The sequence below is a fragment of the Canis lupus genome, chromosome 12, assembly GCF_011100685.1.
Source record: "Canis lupus familiaris isolate Mischka breed German Shepherd chromosome 12, alternate assembly UU_Cfam_GSD_1.0, whole genome shotgun sequence".
Taxonomy (NCBI): Eukaryota; Metazoa; Chordata; class Mammalia; order Carnivora; family Canidae; genus Canis; species Canis lupus.
In genome coordinates this window covers 13,216,853-13,236,729 of record NC_049233.1, presented here as the reverse complement: position 1 = coordinate 13,236,729, position 19,877 = coordinate 13,216,853, and the positions used below count along the sequence as shown (strand labels likewise).

The 19,877-nt window shown below is 49.3% G+C and overlaps 1 long non-coding RNA gene across 2 annotated transcripts; it reads left to right on the top strand.

The window, feature by feature from the left end:
- The first annotated feature begins 460 nt into the window (after positions 1 to 460).
- On the top strand, positions 461 to 16,806 carry LOC111098271. 2 transcript variants are annotated; one of them, XR_005367768.1, is made up of 4 exons: positions 461 to 846; positions 2,393 to 2,618; positions 13,044 to 13,228; positions 16,744 to 16,806. It is a non-coding gene; the product is annotated as an uncharacterized LOC111098271 (long non-coding RNA). The 2 variants fall into 2 exon arrangements; XR_005367769.1 differs by having other exon boundaries at positions 462 to 846; positions 2,455 to 2,618.
- Positions 16,807 to 19,877: the final 3,071 nt, after the last annotated feature.

The window sequence follows — 19,877 nt, the reverse complement described above, 5'->3', positions numbered from 1 at the left end:
GAAAATCAGGCCCTGTTGACAGCAGGGATGTGAGTGGCAAGGAGCGGGTGGGCTCTGCTTCTTTCCTCCTGATGTGGCCCAAGAGCAGCTGTAGTTCACTGCTACTTTCTATGTTTTGAAAATATGAGCATGTTTAAAGGGGGCTTGAGAAACACTCGACTGGTGGCTGCAGGGATTTCTGCAGAAGGGTTCCAAGGAGCCAAAAGCATCACGGGCCCCTGTCCTGTCCCTCAGAACAGTGGAATGGTCGTTACCTGAACTACAGTCGACGTCAGCGGCTGGGGAGGTCCTCAGAGCATGAGCAGCTCCTCTTAGGTAATATGGAGTAAGGAAGCCCAGTGGCTTCAGAGCCAAACCCTAAAGCGGATGTGAACTTGTCAGGGAAGCCAAGGAGGTTTTTAGAGGGTGATGTCACAACTGACCAGAGTTCACCTCAGTTACATGGTCACCGGGTCACAATTCTGAGGTATGGCTGGGGTACAGCCTCGAAGCCAGAGAGCAGGAAGGAGCGAGGGAGGACAGGACATGGAGACAGAAGGAAAAACAAGAAAGTGAAGGAGATGTAGGAAGTGACACACAGGAGCCTGGGACGGGTGCCCTGGCTTCTGTCCTCAGAGCCAGCTGTTCAGGGGCAGAGAAGGTGACAGCTGTCCCGTGGAGAGAGAAGCCGAGATCCACAGTGAATCCTGAGGCTGAGGGTGGGAGGTCACTGGCTTCCGGCCAAGGAGCTCCTGGCAGGCATCTCCTCAGGGTGGACAGAGCTGCACTCACCACCAAGGATGCTGTCATGGAGTTGGCGAGCAACGGGTCTAGCTCCACTGATGGCTCCCCTACTGAGGAAATGAGGTAGTTTGGGGGGACCTCGAATGGATCCAGGTCTGCTGGCCCAAACTGGCCCTCTGCAACCTAGATATTGGCTGATACATACCTGAGTTGAGCCAAAAAAAATAAAAGGAGAGGGAGCCCCTTCAACACCGCAGGCCTCTGGGTTATGTCCGTGGGGTGGGGGTGAGCCTCTACTAGAGGAAAGAGCCAAAGCTCTGAGTGGGATCCTGCAGCCACTGTCTTCATGAGCCCCCTCAGCTGATGGCATTTGGATTCCACTTGAGAAAATTTGGAGTTGTCAGGAGTTGATCTTCAGCAAAAACATAGGGTGACCCTGCAACCACAGCACTGAGATTAGGGAGCAGGTCAGAGAATTTGCATAAACTTAAGAGAGCAGCTGTCACAGTGGGAGCTGTACAGACTCAGCAGTGTTGGGGCGCAACAGCCCTCTCAGCTAGTGGGGAGGCAAAGCGAGCCAGCGGGGAGGACGGGGAGGATGGATGATGGGACCCAGTTGGATATGCTACTGCAGGCAGAGCAGGAGAGTGCGGAAAGCTACCGAAAATCTCCCCTTTCATATGAAAATACAAAACTGAGCCCCACCAGCTATTGTGGGTACACCACAACTGCTATCTCTATTCAACAAATAATACAAGCAAATATGTGCAGGGCCTGGTCTACATGTTGGGAAAATAATAAACAAAACAGATGAAGTCCAAGAATAAACAATATAGCATCTTATGGGTTCAAGGAAACAGACCCCCTTGGACCCTTGTGTCAGGGCCAAAGTCACAGCCTGTCTGCCATGCTGTGTGCCCTGCCATGTGTGGGTCACGTGTGCTATCTGATTTAACTGTCACACTCCACCCAGAGGTGGGTTTGTTGTCCTCAGTTTGGGGATGAGAAAGCGCAAGCCTCAGAGGGAGATCAGAATAGTAGGCCCAAGGTCACACAGCTGTCATCAGAGAGGCTGGGAAGCCTGTGCTTGACATTTAGTTGAACAGCCCTACCTGTCTCACTCTGGACAAGAAGGTAAAAAAGCAGGCTTATACCACCTGCTCTCCCACTTCCTCACTGTTACATCTGTACAGTAATTGACCAGCCAGTTGGGTCACTCTCCAAGTCCCCAGCCTGTTCTTAGCCTTTTTAAGGAGATTAATAATAATAATAATAATAATAATAATAATAATAATACTGAGATGTACTCTCTGGCCTTGAGTTTTATTCTCTATTGGCAAGTCTGATTGCACATCTGTGAATCAACCTGAGGCTGGTTACAAAGCAACCAACCCCACAGGTGAAAAATGAAAAGCACAGCCGCTAAGGTACACCCAACAGTAGGGCATCAAAATGGAGTTGGGGCAGTCAAGGAAGGTTTCCTGGTGGAAGTGGGTTTTAAAGGGAATATTAGAGATACAATATACCGAGTTGTGGAGACATGAGTAGCCTGTATTCTGAGAAGATGTGAACTAGTCACAGAAGGAGGAAGGATCTGGGGAGCAGGAGAACAAGGAGCAGGGATGAAGGTTGAGTAGGGAAGGAATTCGATTTGCTTTACTTTAAGCAGTTGATCTAAAGAAGAGAGTGACCTGGGATGCACTTGGGGAAACTGTGTGATTGCATTTGAAGGAGAGCTGTGAGTTCTGAGGACACCCTCCAGGAAGAGTTGGTGCTATCGTCATGCTGATCAGCATTAAATGCTGGCTCGCTCTTTCTCACCAGACCTCAATGCACTCCGCCCCACAGCCTTAACTGTGGAGGAGTCTAAAACTGTTCAACGCTGCATCTGTCAGGTGAGGATTTGTACGTTGTCTGCACAGGTGTGAAGAAAGGGCTTTAGATCATGACTGTGCACCTGATCTTTGCATTATCTCAGAAGTCACCCGTCTTCCCAGTGGCATGCTGGCAAGTGTTTCTGGCTCTCCAAGGGAACGAAGCCCTCATTTGTAGTGGTTGCCAATTTCTACAGTGTAAATACACCCACTATAGCTTGTTTCAAGCCATATGATATGAAACCACTGAAACAGTTGAAACAAGATGTGCACGAGAGGCTCTAGATGTGCACAGGGTGAGCCAGCTGCAGCACACCACTGCCTGTGGTCTTCCCACTTGCCTGGCCCACTCCTACCTCCTGGCCTGTTTTTACCACTCCCCACCCCACCCCAGAACAAGTCAGAGGCTCTCAGAACTCTCGCATGATTGTCCAGCATAGCGTCTATCATGAAGCATGATGATACATTTGTGGGATTTTGTTACTGTCCACCTCCCTGCTAGATTATAAGCTTCAGGAAGGCAGGGCTGTGTCTGTTTATTCCAAGGGCAATGCCACTGTGTAATTGTTAAATGAAGGCAAAAATGAAAGAAGAAATGGAGGAACCACAAACATCCTTTTTATATTTAGCAGGGTCTCTTTGACTCCCACCTCTGGGGCTGCTGATCCATTGCATGACATTAGTAGACTTTCAGGGGTGCCAAATAGAAACATGGGCATAAAGGGATCATGGAGATATGAATGTGAGAGGCAAAAGGATGGGAGTGGCTGGTGAGAACAGACAGGAAAGAGACGCTCCTTGGATGCTCCTTGGCAGATAAGTTGGACTTATCCAAAGCTTGCCTCTGAACTTCTTTATATGGGAACAAAATGTCCAAGGAAAGGCTAAGCTGTGCACTATAGCAATCAGCCTTGGTTGTTTTGGCTTGATAGGAGATCTGAGACTGCCTCAGATCTGAAACGAAAGCCATGTGAAAAGAAGGCATCACACCCTTCTATCTAGCTTGAATGCTATTGTTTGAGGATGTGATGTCTTGAGCTATGGCTACCATCTTGTGACAATGAGGAAACCCAGTGCAACCAGGGTCAGGATAGCAGAGTGGGATGCCAGGAAAAAGACTGGATCTCAATGACATCATTGGTGCACTACACTCTGGGACCACCTATCTGGGCTTCTTGTTCTGCAAGATAATTAAGTGTCTTTATGGGTTAAACTTTTTAAAACTCAGATGAACTATAATGTATAGCCAAGATCTTTCATAACCACCACATCCCATTAAGTAGAATCAAATGACTCCATCACCTAGGAGATCCTTCCTCTTGATGCCTGGTTGGCATCAAGGGCCACTCTGGATAGTCAGGGGCTAGAACTGGATGGAGCCTTCACTTCTCCTTGAGAGAATGAAGGGAATGAGGAGAAGCCTGGGGGAGGCTGGGCACAAGGCAGCTCCACCGCAGTCTCCTTCTCTCTGAAACAGTGAGTCATATGTAGTGCAGACCAGGGATGGCTGGGCCAGTGAAGAAATGGACAGGAAAAAAAGAGAGGGGAGCAGGGAGCTTGGTGTGTGAGCCCCTATCTCTTGCAGAAATGAGATGGCAACTGGCCCCCACTTTGGAAGTGGAGACATGACTGGGCATGCAGGGGTGGAGGGGACAGCACAGTTCCAGTGAGACGCTAGGCAGGGAAAGGTGCTTGTAAAGAGGGTGGCTGGAGCCCCTGACAGCCACATGGAACATGGGCAAGCCACCTAGAGACCCTGCAGCAGTCCAGAGAGAATTGAGGACATTCCTCGGTTCTCCGGAGTGGGGGCCCACGCACCTTCTTCTGACTCCTGCTGTCCTCCTCCTCCTCCTCACAGTGTTTTGTCTGTCTCCTCTGCCACATTGTGAGTCGGCCCCTCAGGCCCAAAGACATACTCACGGTTACTGCATGAATGAAGGCATACGATTTTGTTTGGGGGACTATTGCACCACTGGACTAGTGTTCCATGGGACAATTACCGTGGCAACTCTTCAGCTGGTGTTACAGTCCAGGAATAGTACCACTTAGACACCCAGGGTATGCACAAGTGTAAGTGCATGTGTGTATAAGTTTGTCCCTGTGCACTTGTGTGCTTACGTGTGCAAAAGTGTGTGTGTTTGCATGTTTGTGTGTGCATATGTGCATGCATGTGTGTATGTAGGGTAGGGAATGATGCTGTGATCAGTTACTACCTCTTCTCTATCCTTTATCTTTTGGTATATGTGCTGCCGAAGCGAGCACTATCCTTTACCTTTGGGACCTTTTTTAGGCAGTACATGGAATTCCATCTGTAGGTCAACAAATACGATCAAAGAAAACTAAAAAAACTAAACGCTTGCCATTTACACAAAAATACACGGCTACTTTCTATTTTCCAGTGTTGCAGTCATTTGTGTTAGCCTGTGTGTGGGCAAACCAATATATTGACTCTGCCACATATATTATTTGAGGTAGAAATACCAGTGCATTTGAGCAGCATCAACTGACAAAAGGGAATTATGTGTTTATGGCACATAACATCACCAGTCTGGATTGTGACACTCAGCAGGGCAGGCCCTGGGGACGGCGGTGAAGCAGGTGGGGGTTTATTTAGATGGAAGGTAGAAATATTTGAAGCATGAAAAGCACTTGACCCACTTTTACCACTGGAAGGCAGAGGGGCACAGCGATGAGGAGACTCCTGGCTGACGTCCAGTGAGGCACTGGATTCTGCTGACAACCTGAATGATCTTGGAGGGGAACCTTCCCTGAGCACCCAGATAAGAGCCTAGACCGCTGGACACCTCGACTTTGGCCTCATGAGGTCCAAAGCTGAGCCATGCTGGGCCACACTTCTGACTTCCAGAATCAGAGATAATGAACAGAGTTGTTCAAGCCACCAAGTAGGCAGCAATGGCAACTGATACATCCTCCCACCCGGTTATGCCAGGCCCTGGCTGGTAGCCTGTGTCCTGGCTGCTTCCTTATCCTCTCCCCTGAGGAAAAACAAACAAACAGCAACAACAACAAAAAACACTACCTAATCTCTGTTCTGTTTATCTTGGTCCTTGGCCTGGGAACCAAGAAACTAATTTCCACTCATCTATGAATGACAGTGACAGGGATGTCTTCTCACTGAGGTCCGGGAGTGGATTGAATGGGAGACCCCAGACATTCCCAGGAGTCGGGGGTGACAGTGGGGACCAGGCCAAGAGACCTGACTCCTGGCCCTCCTCTGCGTCTGCTTGCACATCTCACACCTGAGGGATCCAGTCTCAGGAAATTGCCAGCAGGCTGAACGAGGAACCCTCTCAGGCTGACTCAGCCAGGGTCTTATGGGATTTGAACCCAAGGCTCCAGGGTATGTATCACTGGGACAGAAGACCACAAACCTGCATCTCTACCTGATCCAGCCAGGGCCTCCCTGCCAATAAGTGCTCCTTCTGCTACGCGGCTACTGTTTTTGTTTCCTGGAAGTCATCCCATCCATCAGAGCCTCTAACCGCCCCCTCTCCTCCTCCTCCACGGAGACCTCCACCTTGAAAGACAGAGCTCCAAGTGGCCCCTGCTGGCCTGCCAGCCCCCTCTGCAGGCTTAGAGGCACAGCTGCTCACCATCCATCCAAGTTGCCCCTGAAAATGATCAATAGGACGAGGCTGAGTGAGGGCAGCTTTGTCTGAACACTTAATTCCAACATTCTGAAAATGTGATTCTCCTCTAGAAAGTGCCCACCAGGGTAACACTCAGCCAGCCAGCCACTGTACCTTAGTTGTTCAACCATCACTCTCCTGCCTGATTGTGTTAGCATGTGGGTGAGTTGCCGATCCTGTCCAAATATGTCTCCCCTGTTTTTTTCTCATGTGCTTGTCCTGGAACCCAGTCAAGGAAGGCAACATGGATGTACCTACACAGTTGCTCCTAGTGAATCAGTCTTCTCTCCAGGAGACACTCACTGGAGAGGACGTGTGGTGCAGTGGTTAGGGCACAGACTCTGGAGCTGGGCCCCTCAGGAACTGCTGGCTGTGTGGTGCTCACCAGGCAAGCTGGTTAACTTCTCTCTCTCTCTCTCAACATCCTCATCTGTAGAGAAATCATGGTGTCCATCTCATGTGATGGCTATGAGGATTGAAAGGACGAGTGAAGCTCAAGTGTTGTTGTTGTTTTTGTTTGTTTGTTTGTTTGGGTTTTTTGTTTGTTTGTTTTTGTTACTACTTGCTTCTTGAGGTATTGGCAATGGCCTTACCTTAAGAATCTTTCTAGAATCCTGGCCACAGGGGCTTGAGCTCATGGTTGTTATCTTCTTTGCCTGATATTATGAGAATATCCCATGTTCCTACTGGGTGGCTGTCATTACATTCAGGCGCTGTACTGGTTATTTATTGATTGATTCTTAAAGATTTTATTTATTTATTCATGAGAGAGAGAGAAAGAAAGAGACAGAGACATAGGCAGAGAGAGAAGCAGGCTCCATGCAGGGAGCCCGACATGGGACTTGATCCAGGGTCTTCAGGATCAGGCCCTGGGTTGAAGGCAGCTCTAAACCCCTGAGCCACCCGGGCTGCCCTGTCTGATTATTTAAAACAGAAAAATGCACCTTTTCTCACAGCTGGGAACAATGACAGGGCCACATCTGGTTAGCAGTCACAAGTTCTCAGACCTTGGGCAGAGAGGGGCTGTATGGTGTCAGCACACTAGAATGTAAACTCCCTGTAGGTAGAAATCCTACTCTCCTAGTCTTCCTCACTGTCCCACACACCGCCTAGCACATACTTAGTGCCCAGTTCACACTTTCTGAACGAATGAACAGGGAAACAGCACACAATAAAAGACAAATGCTTTGGAATCTTCCAATGGAAAGCCTACATTTTACTGTCTTTTTTTTTTTTTTTTTTTTTTAGATATCAAACTTGTTGGTAAAACTTGGCTTTGACCTGTTGGAGCTTTTGTTTGTTTTTCCAGAGATGTCAGAGGGCAGGCCCTTTTGGAAATATCATTCATTGGGTTATCTAGCCCCCAGCATGTCCCCCACCACTGAGCCCAACTCTTAGGCTTGGGTCTATGTTTTCATAATCAAGCTTTGGAAAGAGAGGGGCTTTGAGGTCCAGTGATCCTCCAGGAGAAGGACAACCTGCCTGGGTCCAGGGCTGTGGTCACTGTTGAACCTGGTGGTAGAGAAGCAGAGCAGTTGGCACTGGGTGGGACCTTTGCCCGTGGAGGTGCCAAGTCCACCCTGGTAATTTCTGTGCAGCAAGACTACAACTGGGAGCCAGGAGATGTGAGTGATTAATGGCTCCAATGAGAAGGGTGGAAAAGAGATTTGCATACCGGGAGGGTGCGCCTCTGTGGGTTGAATTAAGGCAGTTGAGAAGTCTAATAATAGGTGTTTCAACAGGTAAACTTCTAAGGCTGGTTCAATCCGTCCAGACTTCTGGTGCCTGGGATTGACTCATCTTTCCAGTGTCTCTGGCAGGTTTCCATAAAAGCTCCTTCTTTTGGGGAATGCTGGGTTTGCTGTCCCCTGGGGGTGAGGATCACTTCTCTGTTTTGAGGCTCCCAGCACGGCTCATGACAAAAGCAATGCCCTGGTCCCACTGAGATCACAGTATCTTTCTGAGCAGGACTGTTGAGCTGGGGTTCTGTCCCTGAACCTCTTTTTCCATCCCACTTCGTCTCCTTGCCCTTTAGAGCTCAACTGTTGAAGCTGCTGTGGAAACTCTAAGAGTCCAAGTGCTTGGAAATAGAAAGATCATCATAAAGGCCTTTGCAGATTTCATTACGAAGTCTGAGCAAACATGAGCTTCCTTCCCTCAGAAAACTCAGCAGTGGCCATTCAGTCCTTCCTCTCTCCATCCCAGCACTTGTTAACTCTTGAATTTGTTCCTCTTGGTTTTTTCCTGCCACCCTAGGTCAAGCCATGAGCTTTCTTTTCCCATAAAAGTCGCATGGAGGGTGCCCTGCTTCCGTACTCCCCCCCTATAATCCATTCCCTACAGAGTTGCCAGAGGATATATTTTAAAAATGCAAACCTGTTCATATTGCTCCCCTTTGAAAGTCCACCAATGGCTTCTCATTACTTCAAGAATAAAAATCCAAATCTTCAACCCAGCCAATAAGGTTGTGTGTGGTTTGGCCCTTGCCCCAGCTCTCCTTTGATAAAAATCTCATCATTCTACTTCTGCATCACAAAAATCCAAGTTTTCAGTTATACGATAGTGGGATGGTTTGAGTAGAGAGCAAGTAGAGCACTTCATGTGGTCATGGAGGCTGTGTACTGTATAATTCCAGGGGATGGGGGTCATTTACATAGATTAAGACATTACTGGACACCTGGAATTGTGCAGTGCACAACCTGTACAATCACACACCATAGCCCATTTGCAGCTCCTGGCAGAGTACCTGGCACTTGGGAGGTGCTCAGTAAATACTGGTTGAATATGTTGGTGCAACTTTAACTGAGAGGATAACATGAGCATCCTATTAATTTTAGTGAACCCCTGGCACAATCAAAAAGACCCTAGAATATTAGAAATGTAATAAAAAGAGATTCTTCAAACACAAATATTTTGTAGGCATTTGATCATGATAATAATAGCATTTATCTATAAGCTTCTACTCCTTAACACAGTCTTAGGCTGAATGCAGGCTTTATTATACTCAATCTTCACAACAAACTCTTGAAATTAGTCCCATTATTATTTTCTTATTACAGATGAGGAAATCATTCCTCAGAGGGGCAAACCACACAGCTCCTAATTGGTTACACTTTGAACCAGAGCTGTCTGACTCCAAAGCCCATCTCATCCCCTGAAGCTCTGAATGCCCAGGGTCAAGACTGTCATTATGTCTTCCCAGAATCTTGCTTGGAGAAGCAAACAATAAGGTTTTCAAAGCCTGGTGCCTGTGAGTCCTGAGTATATCATCTGGAACAATCTCTCCTGGGGCTGTGGATGGTGATGAGCAACATCTCCAGGGCCTCTGCCTCACCTACTTCCAGAGAGTCAGAGAAGAGGCTCATTGGGTCACCCGAGGCCTTTGTTTTGGCCTCTGGCTCAGATGCAGTGCAAAGGGCTTCTTCCCCCCAGTATGGGGGCAGTGGTGGGTGAGCAAGGGACAGAGAGCCTGCCTGCACTGGGGGCTTAAGGCTTCTCACATTACAGTTATTGCTACCATCTATCAGTTGCCTGCCATATCTAGGCATCATGCAGACTCTCTTGCATACATTACTCCTCCGGAAGGCGGGTAGAATTATGCTCATTTTACAGCTGAGAAAACTAAGGCTCATTGAGGTTAAGTAATTTATTAAAGCTTCTACAACCTGAGCGTGGCAGACCACGAGTCTAAATTGGGGCGGCCAGGAGCTGAAGCATATCCTCTTACTAGGATGCACCATGGCTCAGACTGTATCCAAGACCAAAGACCAGCTCCCGGGGAGGTTGACAATGCGACAACCTTCCAGCCCTCCTTCCACTCCTGTCCCACAGTGCAGTGCGGCACCATTGCTGGTTTAAGGAAATTAATCCCTCCCCCCAGATCCATAAGCCAATCAGCACAGTCTCATCCTCTTTGCCACAGTGAGTTGTTCCAGGATGGGGAGGAACCCAGCCAGCCAATCAGTGAGCAACCTTCTCCTGGCCATGGTGATTGGCTCAGGCTAGCCCAACCAGAGTGAACTGGAGAATAAGGTGGAGGTGGGGGTAGTGAGGCGGAGAGCTCCCTTTCTCTTGCGCTTAGTGTGGTGTGTGGATATGAGGCCTGAAACTGTTGCTGCTGTTTAGCAACAGATAGTATCTGGGAATTCAGACTGCAATGAAGCCAAGCCACCAACCCAAACTGATAGAGCAGAGAGCATCACAAAGAAATGAAGCGGTAGCCCTGATCAAACCACTCCTGAAGGTTGAAGCAGTCCTAGAATTTCAATTACATTTGCTAATGTATTATTTCCTTCCTGTCCAAGTCATTTTTGAGCTCAATTTTATATGAATTGCCGTAGAAATTATCACATCCAGAATCTCCCACGAAGTTGGCCTGAGTTTGTTTTCTCCGAACCCAGCTGCTTCTAATAGAAGCTTGCAGCTGGAGTAAAGAAGTAGCTGTATGGTGGGCTGAAAGTGCAGGAAAGCATTGGGAGCAGGCTGTGAGCAGGTGAGGGGTGAGGAGGGTGAGTGGGTGAAGGGTCCAAAGAGTAGGGGGGTAGGAGACATGAGGAGAGTAGGGATGTGGTGGGGGATGGGGGCTGGAGGATGAAAAAAGGGCAAAGCAATGAAGGAGTTCGAGGGATAAGAGAGTGCAGGGTTAGGGAGGTAAAGGAGGCAAAGGGGCAAAGGAGCGAGGGGCTGAGGAACTAAAGCAGGTAAGGAAGTGAGGGGGCTGAGGAATGAGGGAGGCAGCCTCCCAAGGGCTGTCCCAGGCCAGCTGGCTACCAGAAGCACCCCTCTGGCTGCTGGCCAATCCCTTGCCTGCTCTGAGGGTGAGGGTCCCAGGGTGAGAACACTGCTCCTGTTGAGGTAAATCTTTGCCTTCCATGTTTTCACTTCCTTGCTGCTTAATTCAAGGAAGCAAGCCCTGGGTTTTCTAGATCCTTGTTCCAGAGAACTAAATGGAAGAATTCACTTGCTTCAAGGAGAGGGAAAATTTTGGAATTAAAATGCTCCCACTGCTCCTGCCTCAGCCTTTTGTCCAAAGAGTGCTGGGAAGAGCTTGGGTGCAGCTCGAGGGGAGGGGAAATAACCCCACTTTCCCTAGACTCCGTCTGTAAAAACCTGGAATCCCCAACAGTGAGGGAATGGTGTAAATGCAAAGGGCTTTTTCCTGTGACAAAAATAAGTTTTCAATCAATCCTGTGAACAGTGAGCTATCCGAGTATCTTGAAAATAGGTGACAGTTTGCGGGACTCTGGTCTCCATTTCACGGGAGCCATCACTGCTGGAAAGCAAGGCACAGCCAGGGACAGGGTGCACCTAATGACTTCCCCAGGAGAATGACCTGAGTCGGCCTGTCTCCAGCGCCTCGCTCAGCACCTCAGCATCTAATCATTCTAAAAGTTGTGGATCCAGGGCCCCTCAAAATACCCCCAGACCGGCATGCCAAACTTCCTTTCTCTAAAAGACACATGCGCCTTTTGTCCCTTCTCCAGTTTATCTTTCTTTCAGAAATATCCTGGAAGTTTTAGGTCAGGGAGTGGTGGGAAAATTAAAAATCTTGTCCAAATCTAGCTGCATGGCCCGAGTTGTTTCCTAACCTCTCTCTGAGTGGGTATAATTCTGTCACAAGGCAGTTGTTGTATTACAGAAGAAAAATGCCCATTTCAGCACAAATTCTGACACACAGTAGATGCTGAATAAATACATTGTTTGAAGAAGGTATCTATGCATTGAATGAAAGGATAGATTGACCAGAGTGTGTCGTTGGTCTTAGTTGCAGACAATAGAATCCATTTTAGCTAGTTTACATGAAAAGGGAGACTACTGAGAAGTTTGTAAAATTTCTTGGAAGGCCAAGGAACCAAGCCAGGAACAATGCATCTTGGAGAAACTTCCATCCAAGCCATGAGACAGTTTCAGCATCAACTCCACACCTGTGATCTTGGGGACGAGTCAGGATGGTTGCAGAGTAAACACATGCCTTCTCCAGGGGATCAGTTGGCCCCATACCTGGCCATCACCTCACATTGTTCCACACGTCAAGTAGGACCACCACTTGTTATGTCCAGGCCATCATCAGAACTCTGGCTGCAGGCGGTCAGCCTTCAGGAGGGACAGTTGGGACAAGATGTTCAGTGAGCCAGCCTACAGGGTCGGCATCCAGGTCCAGGTGAAAGAGTATTGCCGGTAGCTACAGCATCAGTCTCTGCCGTACTCCTTAATCTTCTCCAAAGGCCTCCCAGAGCCAGCCCAACCTACTCCCTCAGCATGGCCTTTCACTTCTCCTGTATAGAAATCCTCTCCTCCAGGCAGCCCAGCTACTGGCTTCTACCTCCTGAAATACTGTGGGACACAGGAGGCCAGTGGGCATGGTGCATGCAGGTGCACAAAGCCTTGACTTCACCGACTCTGTTATTTATTTGCTAGCTGTGTGACAAGGACACCATGATTCTTCCTCGGCTTTAATTTTTTTTTAATTTTTTTTAAAATTTATTTATGATAGTCACAGAGAGAGAGAGAGAGAGGCAGAGACACAGGCAGAGGGAGAAGCAGGCTCCATGCACCAGGAGCCTGATGTGGGATTCGATCCCGGGTCTCCAGGATCGCGCCCTGGGCCAAAGGCAGGCGCCAAACCACTGTGCCACCCAGGGATCCCCTTCCTCGGCTTTAAATTCTTCCCCTGCCATCCGGTGATCATCATTGTGCCTGCCCTGTTGGGAGACTCCAAAGAGAGACTAGGTGGGAAAAGCACTTGGTGGTGTGTAGATTGTTCCTATCATTACTCTGAGCTTTCCTGTCTTTCAAGGCTCTGCTCAACACTGACTTCATCCACCAACCCCACCTGGATCTCCATTCTTTTGGAATTGCCCCCAGAGTCTGCTCAGCATTCTTGAAAATGTTCTTCAAAGGTTGCTAGTTCTCATCGTTGGAGGGTTGATCTGATATTTAGAAGCATTTTAAAGCCATTTGAGGCCAATCCCAGGGAATTAGGTGAGTAATCAAACTGGGTAATAGGATTTTTCGGTCAATAACGAGGTGGGGTGGAGTGGTTTATTTTTTTTCCATGTGGCCCACACAAATGGACTCTGAAGGCAATTCCAAAAGAGGTGCCACAAGGTACTTGAGCAATGGCAGCTTCCCTGGAATAGGATGGAGCTTTCCAGTGGAATGTCTTTGGAGTCCTAGTCTGTTTGCTGAAAAAACACAGTCATTATTTTATAATCACATCTTGCATAAACATCAGCTTTTCTCTCCTGGCTCTGAAGCTGGCGTATATAAACAGTGTTCCCTCAATTTATTTTGAGCAAATGACCATACTCAACAAGCAAAAACCTATAAAAACAGAACATATGTATGTAGAATTTCAGCGTTGTAATTAAATCAAACTTACAGTGAAGTGAATCTGATATATATTTAATCATTTATAGAGTTGTTGCCATGTGGCTTGGTAATAAGGCACGCATGTTCCTCACCTAATTTTGGCATGACAACTTCAAACATGTTGGACATCAGCTAGGATAGGGAGACAGGGAGGAATGGGCTAGGGCTTGGGGCCCCAGGCCTCCCCCCTGACATCCTTCCCCAATAGGTCTGGGCACAGGAGGCTGCCCAGCCTTAAGCTAAGATGCACTTTCAGTGCCAAGGCCGAGCCGGGGATCTGAGGACAGTGGACTGTGGATGCCGCCAGTTCCGTCTTCTGGCAGAAGAAAAATGAGTCTGAGTTTGGGAAGATGCTTCTGAGGCCCCACGAGGCAGGTGGCTCCTGGCCTGTAGGCTGCCGAGCCCAGGTGAGGACCGAGCCTGGGACCTTGGGCCACTTTGTAACCTCCGCAAATCTCAGCAGACTCTGTGAGGCCATCTGAACACACTGTAGGTGGTCGGTAAAACAAGTGTGTGGCGCCCTCCCTCTTCTCTTTCCAGGGAAGCTGAGAAGCCACAGAAGCCCATAAGCAAGGTCAGGGGCACCAGAAGGGGGGCAGATCCAGGCTGTCATTTCTCCATTGGGCAGCAGTAATCGCCCAGGGCTTTGGGAAAGCTCCATTGGGGTGTCCTCTATGGAGCTGTTCAAATGTCAGATCCTCCTCCTTCTCCTCCTTCCCCTCCTTTGGTTACCAAAGTAATTCCTAATAACAGCATTAGGGGAAGAGGTGTTTTTGTTGGGGTAGAGGAAAGAAGGGGTTCCCTCAGGGAATATTACGTATGGAATGTGGGCCACTTTTGAAACTCCTGGTGGCTAGTTGATGCCTGCGGGCAAGGGGTCGGGCTTGGAGAGAGGACTGGACACTGGGCCCAGATGGGATGGGCCATCAAGTACTGGACGGACACAAGAGGGCAGGCACCAAAAGCAAAATGGAGGTCTTCTGGGCTTTCCAGAAGCTAAAGGACTATTCTTTAACCCTCTGATAGTTGGGCTAATTCTCCCCACCCTAAGGGTATGGTGGTGGGCTGGGAGCTGACCGAAGGCAGACACTGGGGTATGCATGTGAGGTGAGAGGTCAGAGCCCCCCCTAGACCTGCTCCAGGCAGGTGTGAGGTTGAGCCAGCCTCCCAGATCCAGTCCTGTGCAAAGGTCCAGGAAACCGGCCTGCATATCCTCCTAATTTGGCTGGATTTTATTCAAGGTGGGCGGTCTCGGGCTTCAGAGGGAGGAAGGAGGAGAAAGGGACTCAAACTTGTGGTCCTTATTGATGGGAAAGGGCCTTTCTCTGGAGACAGAAAGAGGAAGAGAAAAACAGCAACAAGTCTGAACAGTCCAAAAAGCCAGAGAAAATGAGATTGTCAGATTCCCCAGCCCTGCCTGATTCCCCTTCTGGAGCGTTTTACAGGCCTAAAGACGACCGTGACTCATTCATTAATTTGAAGAGAAAACAGGGGAAGAAAACAACAGGATCGTCCAGACATGAGCATTCTTCTAATGCCTTCCATTCCCCAAACACACATTTTCAACCAGATTCTTTTGGCTTCCCAGAATGTCTTAATTTTATGCTTTCATGAGTCATTAGAGAGGAGAATTCTGAACCCTATAGAAGGGGCAGCGGGTCAACACAGCCATTGATACTTGGGGGCCGAGACAGGAGACCCTCGTGGCAGAAACCAGTGGGGCCCTGAGCCCTGCCCCATGCTTGCCTTCCCCCCTTCTCCTCTTGTCTTTCCTTACTGGCCCTCCCTCCCTCCCAATACCCTCTTCCCATCCTTTCTTGTCACTCTTTCTCTCCCTCTGGTGTCTCTTAAGGGACAGGTCACTTTTGGTCACCCGACACAGCCCCTTCCCTCGCCCCACAAAGCTCTGTTCCCCTAAGCACCACCCCCACCTCCCACCCCTGTGCCAAGAATAGTCTCTGCCCCGGCTCCTTTGCAATGCAGAACAGACTTACCTGGCTTGATGCACGGTTTTTAACCAATTATTTGAAAAAGCAACAGCCAACTTGGAACGCCACGTGAAAGAACTTTTCTTACTGCTCCTGCCTTCTTTTTTTAACCAGCATCTTCTCCGACCGTCCCTCGCCCCTCTGGACCTCTCCTCCCCCAAATGCTTGCTTTGGCTCGGGGGAGAGGTTTTCGATATCCGACACCTCTTGAAAGTGTAGTTTGGCAAAGGAGAATTGAAATCCATTCCAGCAGGCCAGGCCTGCACGAGGGGCTGCAGAAAAACCACCTGGGTATCTCCTCACGCCCGACGAAAACCAGGCCTCCTGTCTACAAAAACAACACCCTGGTCTTTCCACTGTTGCCTGCCCTGCTCCCTGCTCAGCTGCCCCCTGCTCTTCGGGAACTGAAACGAATCAAAAAGCCTGGTACTAAAAACAGGTGGTAGAAGCAGGCAGGAGCAGGCCTGGGCAGACCAGGGGCATCTTGGAACAGGGAACTTTGGAGGTCGGGCCTCTGGGCTTGTTCTAGACTCTCCGCCCCACTGCCCCCCCTCCATCCCTCACCTCCAACAGGCTGCCCCTGGACCCTGCCACGACCATCCTCGAGCCGTGCAGATGTTCAAACTGATTGAAGATGTTCCTGGAAATGCCGGGGGTGGGGGGCGGGGAACCTGTCTTCAAAGGTGCCTTTAGCAGGCCTCACTGGGGAGCCCCCTGTCCCCCAGCCGCTGGGAGAGCTGTTGCAGTTGGACCACCTCTTTCTTGCTGGGAACCAAAATTATTTTCTGAGGCCTCAACGTGGGCTGGTGTCCATCGGCCCAAAGAGAAGAGTGAACACCTTTTCTCAGGAAAGCAGTTGTAAGGTGATGCAGAGCATCATGATGGAGAAAGCGCAGACCCAGAAGCCGCAGGGGGGCAGATGGAGACAGGCGCTCCCAGGCGTCGGTCGTGCCGCACAGAAGAGGGGCGCCCCCCCAAGCTGGAACCGATCATGTTCCCGTGAGCACACGCACAAGCACACACATGCACAGGCACCCCCACACTGGCAACGAAGGAGTTCTGCATCATGTGATCTGTACTTTTATTGCGCACATTGTATACCTCATACTTTAAAGGTTGTTTTTTTTTCCTCTCTAGGTGTAAACTATTAAGTACAAAAAGAAAATGAATTCCAGTTTCTCTTTTAAAACTGTATTCTCGGGATCCCTGGGAGGCGCAGCAGTTTGGCGCCTGCCTTTGGCCCGGGGCGCGATCCTGGAGACCCGTGATCGAATCCCACGTCGGGCTCCCGGTGCATGGAGCCTGCTTCTCCCTCTGCCTGTGTCTCTCCCTCTCTGTGTGTGTGTGTGTGTGTGTGTGTGTGTGTGTGTGTGTGTGTGTGTGACTATCATAAATAAATAAAAATTTAAAAAAAAATAAGAAAAAAAAATAAAACTGTATTCTCAGAGAAGAGTCCTGTTGCCGAGAATCGTTTCTTTCCCCTCCCTGCCCGTCCCTGGCCTCGTTATGAGGGCAGCACTGGCTCCTCAGAGGCCCCTGTGCTGGGGCCAGGGCCCCTGGGTTCTTTCTGGGCTCCGCCACATGCCAACAGGGTTTTGCTTAGCAAGTCCCTTCTCTCTGGGTCTCAGTTGTCTGCTCTGCTGTAAGTGAAAATGTAAAACCCTGTCAGCATTGGTTGGTGATTTTTTTAAGATTTTATTTATTTATTCATGAGAAAGAGGCAGAGACACAGGCAGAGGGAGAAGCAGGCTCCCTGTGGGGAGCCCGATGCGGGACTCAATCCCAGGACCGCAGGACCCCAGGACCACGGCCTGAGCAGAAGGCAGATGCTCAACCACTGAGCCAGCCAGGCGCCCCTGGCTGGTGATTTAGAACCATAAGACACTAGCTTCAGATCTCATGGCCTCCCAGCCCCACCTCCTGCCTTTGCTTATGAGGCCTGAAGCACTTACATTTGGGCCAACCTGTGAGCATTCCTCTAGAGAGCTCCATGCCTGCTGCTTTGGGAGGGAAAAGGCACAGGGGGGCTGTGCACTGGCCCAAGGGGCTGCAGTTGCTGTGAGGGCCACTCTGGGCCAATCTGGAAGAAGCCCTCAGGGCCCCGTGGGTCACTGGGCAGGTATAGACCGTAGATGGGCATAGTTCCAGAACCAAACCGTTCATCTGGACAGCTTCAAAGCAGGACCATCTAGTCTGTACCTGGGATTTCTTATTTATCTAGCTCAAATATCTCCACACACAGGGTTAGGGGGAAAAAAAGCTGTGAGCTCAGTCCCTCGCTGGCTAAGCACTTAACTTTTCTTTGGCTCCAGATGCATGTTCCAAATATGAGGGTTTACATATAGACATATCTATTTGCAGATAATTTGTCTGAGCCCTTATTATCCTGTAATTGGGTTAAATACTGCTGTGTAGGCAGCAGCATACCAAAGCCGTGGCCGAATCCTTGCAAGGCATCAGAACTGCACCCCCGTACAGCCACCCTCCCCTTCCCTTCTGTAGGCTTATTGGAAGAAAAAGGTAGAAACATAAATTAAGGCAAGGAGAACATATTTCTTTCTTGGAATGAGCTATTTAAAGAACAAGCCAGATGGTGCAAATAGACATTTTCCCCTTGCTCTTTACATTTTCAAAGACTGTGTGTGAGAGAGAGCAAGCACGCAAAGGAGAGAGAGAGAGAGAGAGAAATACTCTATTCTTTTCCCCTGGAGACCGTACGTGGGTCTGATGTGAGTAGGTGCCCCTTGCCCAAGGGAGCAGATCCTGGGTGTGTGCTCTCCACAAAGGCCACCCACACTGTCCTCTCTCAAAGGCTCTTTCCATAAGTCTCTGAGTCAGCCATGGGTCTTGTGGGGGACCACCCCACTGCTCTGGTGTCCCCAGGGATAGATGGGGCTTCTCCAGGAGTCCATGCTCCCAGTGGCTGGAATTGGGCTTTTACAATTGTGTTGAACATCATTTATCTTGAAGACATTGACTGAAGGATGACTCTGGTGGCCCGGAACAAACTTTGAGTTGGAAGTCAGAGCTGGGTTCAGATCCAGATGGCATTACTTACTATGACCTTGACAGTGCCAAGAGCCGGCCTCCTCACAAAGAGCGATGATTCTGACCTCTGGGGGTGCGGGGAGGGTTAAATGAGATGATCCTGTCATCTCCTTCCATCTCCACTGCCTTCATGCACACCCTCCCTAGCTTTATTGCCAACCACTGAGGAAATCTGGTTTTGCCCCTCTCTTTACCTCACCCCGATGCTTTCAGCCAGAATCACCTTTCCAAAATGTAAATCACACTATGTCTCTCCCTGGCTTGCTCTGAGAACAGTTGTGAATGCTTGGTTAGCTGTGCAGAGCATCACAGCTGGCCCTGCCTCTCCCGCCTACCCCTCCCCACTGTGCCCTGCTCCAGATCCTGATGCTTCCTGCAGATGAAAGCAGCCAGGTCCTTTTGTCCCCCTTCTACTCAGCTGTCCTTCTGCAGAGCTTCTCCTGGAATCTTTCCCAGACGTATGAGGGACCTGCACTGGGTTCCCTCATTCATGGAATCTATCCCCACCCACTCACCAAAACCCATCTGTGTGCCCACCTGAACCTCTGGAGTGCTGGGTGCTTTCTCCCTCTTGTTCCCCAGCACCCAGGGCAGCCAGCAATGAGCAGTCAGCCCCTAATCACATAGGCTCCACCTTCCTTCTTTTCTTGATATTATGTCTTAGTGTCCTCAAGACTGAGGATGGCAGTGGTAATTCCAACCCGAGGGCTACATGAGTAACGCTATTTATCTCCACCCTAAATAGGCCCAGACCATTGGTGTTTTTTTTTTTTTTCCATTGGTGTTTTTTAATACTCCTTCTGTTTGTTCTTCTGTTGTCAATTCTCACCTCTCACTGTTGACTCCATGTCTTACTTTATGCACATTTATTGGGCAAGTCCTCGCCTGTCGTACAAATTAAATCGCAGAGCCCTGAGCTGTTTTCCTCACCATGCAGGAGTCTTGTTCCCTACCTTTGTCTGTGGCTTTGTCCTAAGGCTTTGGGGAGGCAGGAATATGGCCTTTGGACAAGTGATGGGGGACACTGCCGGGATGTGTGTGAAATACCTCATGCCGATTTGGGAATGTGGATGGACCATATGCCAGCTGCTAGAAACCAGAGCTTCCGGATCATTTCAAGGGCTAATTTGATTAAGAATAACTTTAATTCCTGGAACCTGCTTTGAAAGCTTGCATCATTGTAAATGTCAAGTTTCTCAGCGTCAACTTCAAAACCACAGAAG